The 12,506-nt window shown below is 38.4% G+C and overlaps 1 protein-coding gene across 6 annotated transcripts in view; it reads right to left on the bottom strand.

Annotated features, from left to right (window-relative positions):
* Positions 1 to 12,506, bottom strand: part of dlgap1b (discs, large (Drosophila) homolog-associated protein 1b) — a 100,299-nt gene that overhangs the window by 64,931 nt on the left and 22,862 nt on the right. For 2 of the 6 annotated variants that reach the window (XM_078938653.1, XM_078938655.1), the window contains exons 2-3: positions 7,450 to 7,524; positions 6,663 to 6,795 (exon numbers count right to left, since the gene is read on the bottom strand). The exons of the other annotated variants lie outside the window; for them this stretch is intronic. The gene's annotated coding sequence lies outside the window, so the exon portion shown is untranslated. The remainder of the gene's footprint in view (positions 1 to 6,662; positions 6,796 to 7,449; positions 7,525 to 12,506) is intronic. 6 annotated transcript variants of the gene reach the window in all.

Consider the following 12,506-nt stretch of genomic DNA (forward strand, 5'->3'; position numbering starts at 1 on the left):
CTCAGTGAACAAGGTAAGTTTCCTAAACAGTTAGAGTTAGTTATATTAATTAAAAACAATTTGAATCATACCAAAAATACAATATGTGGTTTAGATTAAAGGAAAAAAATGATTCAACATTTCTTTTGTTTTTATAGTTAAAAGAAACCCTGTTTTAACATAAACAGACAAAACTATTTTTTGGAAGAAATTACTCTTTCCCTCATTTCTATATGTATGTCCGTTTTTGTCCAAATTGTACAAAACAGAATTTCCCAGGTTTTGCTTTTTTAAACTCAGGTGGTTTATCAGGTCGGCCACGAATCGAAGGGTCTGCGGTTCGATCCCTGCTAACCTGGCCTACTGTCAATGTGTCTTTGGGCAATACGCTTTACTCTCCCTGCCTCCAGTGATGCTCCACTGGTGTGTAAATCCGTATGAATGTCCCAGTGATGGACAGAGGGACTGTAGGCACCCCACGGCAGCTGTGGCTACATCAGTACCTTATCATCAACAAGTATGAAAGAGGAGTGATTGAATAATTAATACACATTTTAAGCGCTTTGTGCGTCTGCAAAAGCTTAGAAAAATTTCAATCCAATATTATTATTATTTTCCTAACAGCTCTCAATCGTCTTGGGGTGTAATTATGAACCCCATATAACCATTTGTGTCATATTTGATACATGCATTTCTAAAATCTCCTATCGTATTAACAAGATCAAAACTTTCCTTAAAAACCCATTGCCTATAACTTGGTCCACGTTTTCTGCCCTGTAGTTCATCAACTTTCCACTAGGGGCAGTGTAAGGGCTTTTCAAAACGTCTGGTTCCGCTAAATCTCAAAAAGACTTGCCGGGTAAAGTCTGGCTACTTTTCAAAACTTTATGGTGAAAATTACTCATTTCATGTTATTTTTCTTTAATTACTACTTGCTATATTGAAAGATTGATAAATTTGTTGCCAAGTATTTCTTTGTAATACAGTTACAGAATGATAAAAATTGTGGATCAAATTTGAGACAGTGGGTACAAAAATGTATTTTTTCCTGAAGACCTATGTCAATATATTTTGCATATTGCAAAATGTGGTATTTTAGCAAAAAAATTTGAACACATCCTAATTATAAAAAATAAAAAGAATTTTCTATCAATTCTTTGACGTAGTAGGGTATACAGGGTTGTATTAGTTAAAAAAAAAACAAAACAAAAAAAACGGGGTAAAGCTGTGCAAATAAGTACGGGTAAAAATTAGGATAATCTGAGATGGCTATCATTTTACCATAACTCTTTTTGAACAAAAAATTACAATGTGAAATATTGAAGAGGCAGCTTTATTAACTGAACAGAACAGCTCTCCCACTGGTACACTTCAACTGAAATGCTCATTAAGAACCATTTTGACACAAAATATTAAACATCCTTTTCAAGATCACAAAGGCCAGTTCCACAATAGTACTGTAAAATGAAATAAATAAATAAAAGAAAACGCATCCTCATCCAAAATGTTATTTATTTGAACTACATCTGCATTTAATCACAGCCAAACTGGTAAGAGTCGAGGTTAAATGACTTAGACATCCAGCTGCAATGTTCTTGAAGGGTTGAATCATTAAATGTGCTGAATCCGCTTTGCATGAATTTACTAAATTAGATACAGATGAAGCAAACAATAAAAAGCTGCAGAAAAAAGAAACATCAGGGTTATTTTTTAAGTTTTCACAGCTCTGAAAGTAAGATCAGCATTGTTGTAAAAGGTTTTGGCCAAGAGGTACAATAAATGAAATATTTTTAGTCTTGACAGATGAAGCACCAGCCAAAATAATCATTTTGCTATTCAAGTGTTCTATGAAGAAACTCCTTTTTAATGTCTTATAGCCATATTATGTGAAAAGATTTCTGAAGCTGCTGTTACAAACCACTGGAACGACGAAGAAAAAGCCATACAATTAAATAACTGATATTTTCTGCAATATCAATGCAGAAATAAAGGATTGTAATGGGGACATTAATTGTACATACGGTAAAAACACAATATTCCCACGTAACTCTGGAGATTAAAATGAGAATTGACAGCAATTTAGGTAAAAGAGGAGATTTGACATCACCTGTTTCCTGTGTTCCCTGTAAATCATCCTTCTTCCTCACAGGAGAATTTCAATTTCACACTCTGTTGACGTGCGTTGCTCTCATCACTTAAAACAGGTTTTAAGGTTGGAGGAAGGCTGGCTTGTTAAAAATGGATCAACATATGTATTCATGAAAGACTAAGTAAGAAGAGGATGAGCATGAATGAAAAAATGAAAGCTGAGTAACAAACGCCTACGCGGTACAGTGACAACAAAAGTAAAGAGAGAAAAGAAACTATTTTCATGCATACATCTGAACTCCTGTTCAGAGTCACGGCTGTGTCCAAATTTCCTCCCTACTCCCTAAAAAACTGTTTCCTCACTGGAGCTTTTCAACGAAAAGAAACTTTACAAATACATTTGTTTTTTTGTTAACTTTGCTGTCTTGAGGGTTTCAATTTAGAGGTCCGTGTAGCCTCTTTAAGATTTATTTTCGACACGTGACCGAGCAACTTGACATGCGTCAATTCTTTGTCTGAGTCAGAAGTAGTGGAAAGTATCCAGTAGTTTTCCAAAATAAAACTTCCTCCAGAATCGGATTATAAATTAAAACTGAAAAGATGTAGGGCATGTTCTTTTTTTTCCTCTGCAGCCCGCCACCAACTGTCCCACGGAGCTGGGACCACTGCCCCAGACAAGTCACCAGTACCTTGGAGAGCCACACACTCACATTTACACCTATGGGACAATTTAGAGTAACCGATTACCCTAGGAAGCATGATTTTGGACTGTAGGAGAAAGCTGAAGTGCCCGAAGAAAACCCACACATGCATGAGGAGAACATGCAAAGGACAGACACACAGGAGAGACCCTACTGGGTTTTAAACCATGGCTTTCTAGCTGTCAGACGAGAGCGCTAACCACTACACCGCCTTGCTACCAGGTTTCAAACATACAGTACATACACAAAACTGGTTATGTAATAATAAAAGACTTGAAACAGTATTCCGGCCAACTATAGTTTAGCTTCAAAATCTACAATCTAAATAATAGCAATACTGCAAGAGACAGAATTATTTAAAAAAAAATAATACTAAAAGGAAATTGACAGATAAAGAAAAAAACCCGAAAGAGCCTGCATAAAAGATGAAGCAGAGTTTGACAAGAACACAGGAAGCTCTCTGCGGAGGCTGGACTGGAGGAGACGGGGATTTGGACTATCGGGGGATCCTTTGAAGTTCTGGCAGATTAGAATGGCCAGCGGTTCAGCCAGTGGCCCCAACCCCCCCAAGACCCAGCTACGCTCAGCAGCAGCACCAGCCGCCTGCCCGGCTAGCATGATGCATAATCACCCTGCAGGCGTGGCAAAGATCTATCACTGTCGGTCATTATTCCAACTTCACCAGCGATTATCTCCATGCTTTATTACATTTTCACATCAGCATGACTTCCCACCAGTCAGCAGCAGATCTGATATTGAAGCTTTTTATGGACAAAGAATTGAATTTGTGGAGCAAGAACTCATAACATCAACTCAAACGTTATCATGTTGTTTCTTATCTGGCTGAAAACGTAACAGAAATACACCCAGATGCACACGATTGAGATCAGCAAAGATTTGGAGCATACGCTCGTGCGCACAAACAGCTTGTGCACTTTGCTTGTTTGTGTAAAGCATGCCGACGTTTCTGCAACGTAGAGGTGAATCACGTGAGGAAGAGGATTAAAGCGGCTGTGAAAAGCAGAGAATTATTAACAAAGAAGGGATTTGGCTTCTGTGTTGCTAGTCCTCTGAACTCCTAAACCACCCTTTCCCTTCAATGCAAACACAGTTACCAGTAAACATGTGAGAACTCAGAGCAACAATCTGACAGCATTCATGGAAAGGTTCACTTTTTCCAAGATGTTTTGTATTCAGGCTGATCCCATCAGCAAAGATGGGGTCACCTGCACCTTCAACAATTCTTGAAATCAACAGAAAGAATGAGAGGGAGGAGAAAATGCAGGAACACGGTGATAAATGTGAACTCTTACATTCTCATGTATGTGCAGAAAAGCAAAGTAATCCGTTCATAAAACCAAATCTCTGTGTGATTAAAGTAATTCCTGATTTAAAAAAAAAAAAAAAAAAGCTGTGATTAAACCAGCATGCTCATCTGCTGCCACAAACTCTCTCTTTTGTTTGTGTGCTTTAATCCTCAGAAACAGTTATTACATGGCCGAACAGATGTACCTCTGGGTTTGTGGTAAATAAACATATATATATATATATATATATATATATATATATATATATATATATATGTACATTTAAACGGATCTGCTTGGTGCAGCGTTGTCTGTATTAGCCGTTATGCATGTGGTTCTTTTTTTTTTGTTATTTTATTTTTAACCAAGATTTTCATTTTTAATTAAAACCAAGGTTATGATTCAAAGACACACAACTGGCTTCTCAGAAATAGAACGTAATGAAACAATTCACAGCGTTGCTGTAAGAACACCACACTGAGAACGGGTTGTTCTTGAAAACACGCGTGTTTACTTAAATAATCCACCATGAGAAGCGTTTGACTTTTTGTAAACATTTTAGGGTCCTTTAAGAAACTGTGGCTTGATTTTAGCATTAGAATAAATAAGGGTTAGATTTTTTTTTTTTTGGTGTTTAGGGCTTAAAAAGTTTGCAATAACAAATATTAATAAGGAAAGAAAAAAATAACATTAAATGACATTAACATGGATGTAGATGTCCTAATAAAACAGAGAGAACAGCTTGAACTGTTTTGTAATGAGGAGTAAAAATAACAGCAAGGACAAGGGTTAAAGAGGGGAGTAACAGTTTTTTTAAATAGTTTAGCCAAGTACAGATTTCATATATTGTATTGCTTTTCACAACTCCACACAATTAAGCTAAAAATCTGTGTCGGAAAATTAAACATTTTAAAGCCTTTGACTTCTCATACTTTGGGGAAAGTCAGAAATTTGCAAACAAGTTCCAAAGTGAGCATCAAGTTATGTAACTTAAATAAAAAATGTATGAAAAATAATGAAATAAGCTAAATAAAGCCACTTAGATACTATCTAAAACGGAAACTGCTTAAATAAATTAAGTCATAATCAGTGGAAAAACAAAGACTGTTAGAAAGCAGTTGGACTCACATGGCACTTCCTTGATTGTCTATGCAATGGTCATTTTGAAATATAATTTTTAACATGTGATTATATTTTAGGATTTGGCATGGTTTTTCCATGAATATACTATAAGCATTTTTGTTCATATAGTTTTCCTAAACTATCCAGTAACTCCACCAAAGTTAGTGGTTCTTACACATCTGATCTGAAACTTAACAGATTCACTAACTTCCACCTTCTCCACTGTTGTGTGTGCTACTTTAGTAAAAAAGAATTCTTCTCTATTTGTTTATCTTTTGTGTGAACTACTGGCCAAATTTTTCTCCTACAAAAACATTCTTTTAACTGATTTTCTTGGATAAAATGCATTGACTGGTGATCTGCTCAACACAGTTATCTGCAAACGTTTAAACGGACATTCCCACAAGAGAAAGAGTGTAATAAAAATTGCCGTTTTTTGACACAACAGTTTTGTGAAAACACAAAGAAAGACCGAATGTTGGTGACTGGAGCTTTGACCTAGAAAGCAAAGACATCATTTTTTAGTGTGGCAGAGTTCACTGGGAAGAAGAAGTCTTTAAGTGCAGAGCAGAGTACAAAAATACACTCTTAGAAAAAGTAGTGGTGCAAAAAAATACTTTACAACACTTCACTATTACAGCAAAAACACCCAAACATTCAACCAAATCTTGACTTGGATTGTGGACAAAGTAGCCATTAAAACAAATACACAGTTGATGCAAAGCTAGATGTGATCCTGTCCTCCCTGACATGATAAAACTATAATAATATTGGCATTATCCTCAGTACTTATGGAACCACACTGGGGTTTACAGAACAAAATACATAAAAATGGCATTTTCCCATAATCAGATATATGCGAACTATTTGGCAAGGAGCGTAAAGGCATAGTGTGAGTTCTGTAGAGGAATAAAGGAGACATATGGTGCATTATCTCTGACTGTGTGACTGTTGCTGAGCCTGCAAGTGAAAAGAATACTGATGTGATTTCTGTGTAAGCAGAACAAGTTGTATTCTAGCTCCTGTTCTTACAGACCGACTCCAGGGAGGCTCAGACCAAATTTTTCCTTATGGCTTTAAATTGTGTTTTATTTCCGATTGTTGGACACATTTATAAAATGTAGAAGATACTCATTTTTCATTCCTAAAGTATACCATGCCATTCTTTAGCCTTTTATAGCAAACAAAATCCATGTATATGATAATATATTACCTTTGGCACATGAAAGAACACATTTTTTTTAGTTCCAGAGCTTTTTTTCAACCCAAAAATAAGATGCCTCGATCTCTGAGGCACCGGCTTTGGCTCTGTGTGGGTGCCGCCCATTTCACGATGTTGACCTAGAATTGACCTCGGCAGCAAGTTTGCAACGGGTTTTAAACAGTTGCAGAAAACAAACATCGAAACTTTTGCAAAGATGGATGTGCATATTGTGCATAAAAAGGAAAATATTTCGCAGCTCACCGCTAGCTGCATGGAGAAAGGGGCTGGAAGGGGCTGTTCCTGCTGGTCTACATCAGCTCGTTAAACCACCAAACGGTTCCTTGAACGTGACCAAGTCTGCAGCTCACCACTCCCCCAGGAGATGGATCAAATGCTGAGAATAAATGTCACATACGTGTGTCTGACAACTTATGGGACTTAAGCTTTTGAGATACATTGAACACCACAGTCACTAAAAGAGAATGCCTTATTGACCGTCTCCATGAAGCAGGACAAAATCCTCGCCCAGGACAGTGTAAATCTGGCTCTGAAAATCCCTCTTTACCAACCTACAAACCTGTGCTTGCTTTGCAATCTTTCATCTTCATTTTGACATTTTCAAAATATTAAGAAATCCGAAAATGATTTATTTGGGTTTAACACTGGTATATTAGTCACATAGATGTGCTAACTTGTAAAAAGACCTGAAAAATTATGTGCAAATATCACAGGAAATGAATGACACATCCTCAATAAACCTAAGACACTTTACACATTACAGAACAAAAAGATGAGCTTCAACAAATTTGCTTCCATAGAAAACATAATAAATTGGGTAAGACAAAAACTCTCTCCACAGAGTTTAAAAGTAAAACAATTGCATCCTAAGTTCAGCTTCCATCTGCTTCCCCTTTCATAAGTCTTATCTTCTGTCTCAGTGGTCTCGTTCTGAACATATTGCACCCAGTACCTTATTTGTGATTTTTCCCACTAGCTTCTCCTCTTTTGTTCTCCCTCATGCATAATTGGTGTTCCTTCATGCTCCCACCTCATTTCCCCTGGAGAATATCTCTCTTCATCTTCTCAAAGCCTCTACACTCCGACTTCATCACTGCACGGCTCCCTAAGAATAACAGCAGTGATTGATTATCATCTTTTCATACTTGCAAAAAGGGAAACGCTTTGTGATAAATAAAGTAAATATTTTTAAACTGAATTGCAAATGGTAATAAACTCAAACCACATAATCAAAAAAATTCTGACAATAAGTCATTGATCTTTTTACCAACATTTTAGTAATATTTATTTATTAATTAATTTTTGTTTCTTTGTGTTTATTGTTTAGCAAAATACACATAAACTAACTACGGGGCACCAGCAACATTTTTAAAGATGTGCACAATTTAACCAAACATATGAGAAACAGAAATGTTTTACTTCCTATTCATAAATCTTCATTTGCACAATTTAGTTATTGTTTGAAATATTTTCAGGTAAAGGATTTAAGTTCAAGAAAAAGGAAAAACCGTCTGCAAAAAGAACAAAAACAAATGAAAACGGGGGAAAAAATATCACAATTTTATTAGTAAAGATTGCTAAAATTTGAAGTTAGTGCTAAAGTTGGCATTCAGTCTTAATAAATAGTATTGTTCATACATTTTTTAAGTTTAGTTCAATTCAAAGACTTTATTCTAACTGCAGGAGAAATTTAATTCCAGGTGGTCCATCAGCAGCAATGCACAGGCCAACTAAATACTTCATAACTTTTAAAGATAAAACCTTTTACTAAAATGTGTCTTTTCATATGTTATAGCAACTTGAGATCTTTGCACAAACAAACAACAAACATAAATAAATTTAACTTAGTGAGGTTTGATAAATTGTACAACTTATTAATTTAATTTATTAATCTTCACAGTTAACAAAAACACAATCATTGAAAAACTTCACCTTTCAAACATTACAGTAGAAGACATTAGTGTATACACATATTATAACACAATAAATGTAATTATTTATAAAACGTGATAAATAAAGAGGATACTCAGCCCTTCAAATCTATTTTCTATTAATTATTTTGCAAACAATGAAAAAAAAGAAAAGACAAAAAGAAAAATGAATAATTGAGCTTCTGGTAACACTATAGAAGTTTTACATTTTCACATTTGTTTTAATAATTTCTCAATGATTAACAAATGTGTTGCACAAAAATGTATGAGTATTTGTTTATGACAGATGGGCTTCATAACTTTCAGCTACATATATGTAAGAATTACAGTTTTTATCAACAATTTCTGAACTGATGTTTGATACAGCAGCATTAGAGTGCATTGAAGGTTTAACCAAATCTGATTGTCACCACCCTAGAAAATCCCACAGCAGCAGATTTACAGCAGGCCCATAATTTCATGCATTTTGACAAGTCGCCACGGGCTGTAAATGATTGGCATAGGCAGAGGAGACGGGCGGTTGAAACAAGGGTGCACTCAGTGATTAAGTGGAAACACAATCTGGAGGGTCCAATCACGCCAAACCAATGTGAACTAATACGGCGCTATTTAAGAAACTTTTTTTTTTAATTCTGAGAGAAGGAACTTGCTCTTGTTATGGCTGTTTAGGTCTTCTGATTTTTTATTTTTTTTTTTATTTGGTGTAGTTTTCTTAACAGCCTAACAACAGGAAAAAGATCTTGTGAAATTCCCCGGCTCTCTGAAGAAAACAGATATTTCGGAGTCCGGAAAAGGTGCGACAGCTTTCTCCGCAGAGCAGAGCAGCAAGTGGAAGCTATCAAAACACACAATGCTGAAGCTCAAATGCAGGGAGAAGGAGCGCAAACCTGGTGTCATCGGCTGCAAAGTGAGACGTTGTGAGCATCTAGACTGTCACTCAGATGAGTTACTCCTGACAGGCAGATGCACGGTATACGGCGCAGAGGACCAACCAGTGAACAAAACAGAAAAAAACACAGGAAACTGTTGGATATCAAAATAAATTACTTTTAAAATCACAGAAAAGATGTGTTTTTGTAGCAGCCTTGGAGTGGTAAATACTATACAAGTAAATACACGAACCAATAAAAATACAAGTGAATACCTTTATAAAAAGTGGTTCAAAATAAAGTACAAAACTAAAAGAATAGACCAGTCTGTGGGTTGTAGTCACTGAATAAGAAAAATAATCCATGAGAAAGGCCTGTGGAGATGCTGGATATATTAAAAAAAAAATCCCCCGTTGAGATATAAATGAAGCCACAGCAGCAGCTATACTTTACCCAAGAGTCACCACTGTAGACTGCTGTCACGTCATCTTTAAATAGATTTAATTCACAACATACAATGATAAAAACCCACCCAGTTTTTAATATGTAGTTCGGCTGAGCAGAATCACACGTTAGAAACATCTGGGGCCTCATTTATAAACGTTGCGTACGCACAAAAGAAGGCGTACGCCACTCTCTACGCAATAGTTGAGATTTATAAAAAGCAAACTTGACGGGAAAATGTGCGGTCCTCCACGCAAGCTCTGACCCAGGCGTACGCACAAAAACGGGTGAAATGAGAAATGGCGACACCGTCGGCAGATGGAAGAAACACGTGAAAGTGACAGTGCGTGCCAAATCGTGCTGGCATGTGCTGTGCTACACAATGTGGCACAGCTTAAAAACGTGCCTCTACCCCCTGGCGCTGATTGCTGTGTTGGCCCCGACCCTGAACCCCATCCCCACGCATTTGAGCCATTTGCTGCTGCTGTGCGCCAGCGTTTGGAAGTGATGCGTCGCTTGTAAAGAAAAAGAGGTGTGGAAAATATTATTTATTTAAGAATTCCCTCATCGTGCAGTTTATTTCAGTCAGGGCGATCTTGATTTCGCCCAACTTTCAATTTTCGCCCAATTTTCGGCCACCTCTCTGATTGAACTACTGACTTCCCTCTGCATTTCAAGGACTGCATCGGTGAGGACGCGCCCACTGCTGGAGGGTTGAGAGCCGCGTGCCGTGGAGACGCTGGGGCCAGACGGCTGCTCAGCTGCAGCATCGTAACCACTGGCCCCGCTGGAACACCCAGCAACTAAAATAAAAATTTTCTATATTAATAATCTGTAATTGTGTAGCCTGCATACATGTGACTCGACTGCATTCATTTGAATTATTTCTCTTACCTGTGTCACCCTGACCCTGGCGCGTCGGCGTCCCCTCCGTCTCAGTCAGGTGACTGAGGCGGAGGAGGACGCCGATAAGGGGGACTTAATAGGGATTCCCCAATAATAGCGGCCAGTTTCTCATCAAGAGGGGTCAGCTCCGGTCCCCCCCCCCCCCCCCCCCCACGTAGCGGACACACTCTGCCGATGCAGCGCTAGACGTTTTTTTGCCTCGACTTTGATGTCCGATCATTTCTTTCATTTCTTTTTTATTTCGGCCACGTCCGAGGTTGTGAGGCTACAGCATTTACGGCGTCTGCCACCGTTTGCCGCTCACGTGCCTTTTTGGCATTAGTAACGCCCACACTGTGCCCCAAACAACACTTTTCTCCTCTTTTCCACCTCGCCAACGATAACTTCTACTTCACATTGAGTGAAGTTACGTTTTTTTGATTTCCCCTCTGTGTTTGCCATGATTTTGCAAGCCATGAATATTAATTTGTGGGCGTTTCACGGACTATTTATGGGCAACTATGGGCGGGTCATGTAGCCGCAAAAGCTGCGCTGCATTTAGAATCGGTTGTGATTTATAAAGGGAAAGATGCGTAGGATGTGCGTGCGCACGGTTTTATAAATCCGAATATTTCTGTGCGTACGCACGTCCTATGTTTCATCCGTACGCCACTTCTGACGCAAATCCTACGCAAAGTTTTATAAATGAGGCCCCTGGGGCCTCATTTATAAACGTTGCGTACGCACAAAAGAAGGCGTACGCCACTCTCTACGCAATAGTTGAAATTTATAAAAAGCAAACTTGACGGGAAAATGTGCGGTCCTTCACGCAAGCTCTGACCCAGGCGTACGCACAAAAACGGGTGAAATGAGAAACGGCGACACCGTCGGCAGATGGAAGAAACACGTGAAAGTGACAATGACAATACTGCCTCTCAGAAATAACATGAAGACTTCACAAAGCAAGTCTTACAATTAACAGCCTACACGATCACCCGTTTGATCGATCAGCAGTGAAACAAATAAAAAAATCAAACGAAAATTACAACAGAAATTGAAATGAACACATATTTGCAAAAAGAAAAGTGAAACATGTTCTGCAATATTGGCATGTTGTGCAATTCATCCTCATAAATAATATAAATAATATAGTTAACAGAACGAAATAATGTACACAACTGATATTCCCGTCAATGTGTCCGTCTGGCGGAGCAGATATAGGTGCAATTAGACAGACAGATGGATAGATAGAGAGAGATGCATTAATTCTCCACTGGGGAAAGTTGTTTTCATAGTAAAATATTTCTTCATAAGCTACAGAATTATGGTATTCATGCATATGCCTTTAGTTTGTTTTATTTTTCATAAAACAATGTATGGCGTATGTCTCAACCATTCAGAAAGCAACAAGAAATTACATTTGCGCTGAACAATTTCCCATTTCCACGTCGATTATTACCGACATCTGTAGCTTGTCAGATGTAATTAAATGGAGGGAAATAAAATGCCCCATCGCAATGCGTAATGACGCACAATGGCTGATCTTGCGCTCTTAGAAGATGTGGCAAATGGAAGAATTCGGAGAGAACGCATCTTTAGACAGCAAGGAGACTTGTTGGCAAACGAGGACGAGTGGCTTATGAGCCGGTTCCGACTTCCTCTGCGGGCTTTTGGGGGTGTGTCACCCCGTGCATCTGGCGCGTCGGTGTCCCCCTGCGCCTCAGTCACCACTCCACTTAAAAGGGATTCCCCAATTATTGCCGCCAGTCTCTCATCAGGAGGGGTCAGCTCCGGTGTCCCCCCCCCCCCCACACACACACACACCCGTGGCAGACACGGGTGTGTGTGTGTGTGTGTGGGGGGGGGGGGGGGGGGGGGGTACAGCGCTAGACGTTTTTTTGCTTTGACTTTGATGACCTTTTCTTTTTTATTTCGGCCACGGTCCGAGGTTGTGAGGC

Source organism: Oryzias latipes, chromosome 20 (genome assembly GCF_053564925.1).
Source record: "Oryzias latipes strain Hd-rR chromosome 20, Olatipes_Hd-rR_3.1".
NCBI lineage: Eukaryota > Metazoa > Chordata > Actinopteri > Beloniformes > Adrianichthyidae > Oryzias > Oryzias latipes.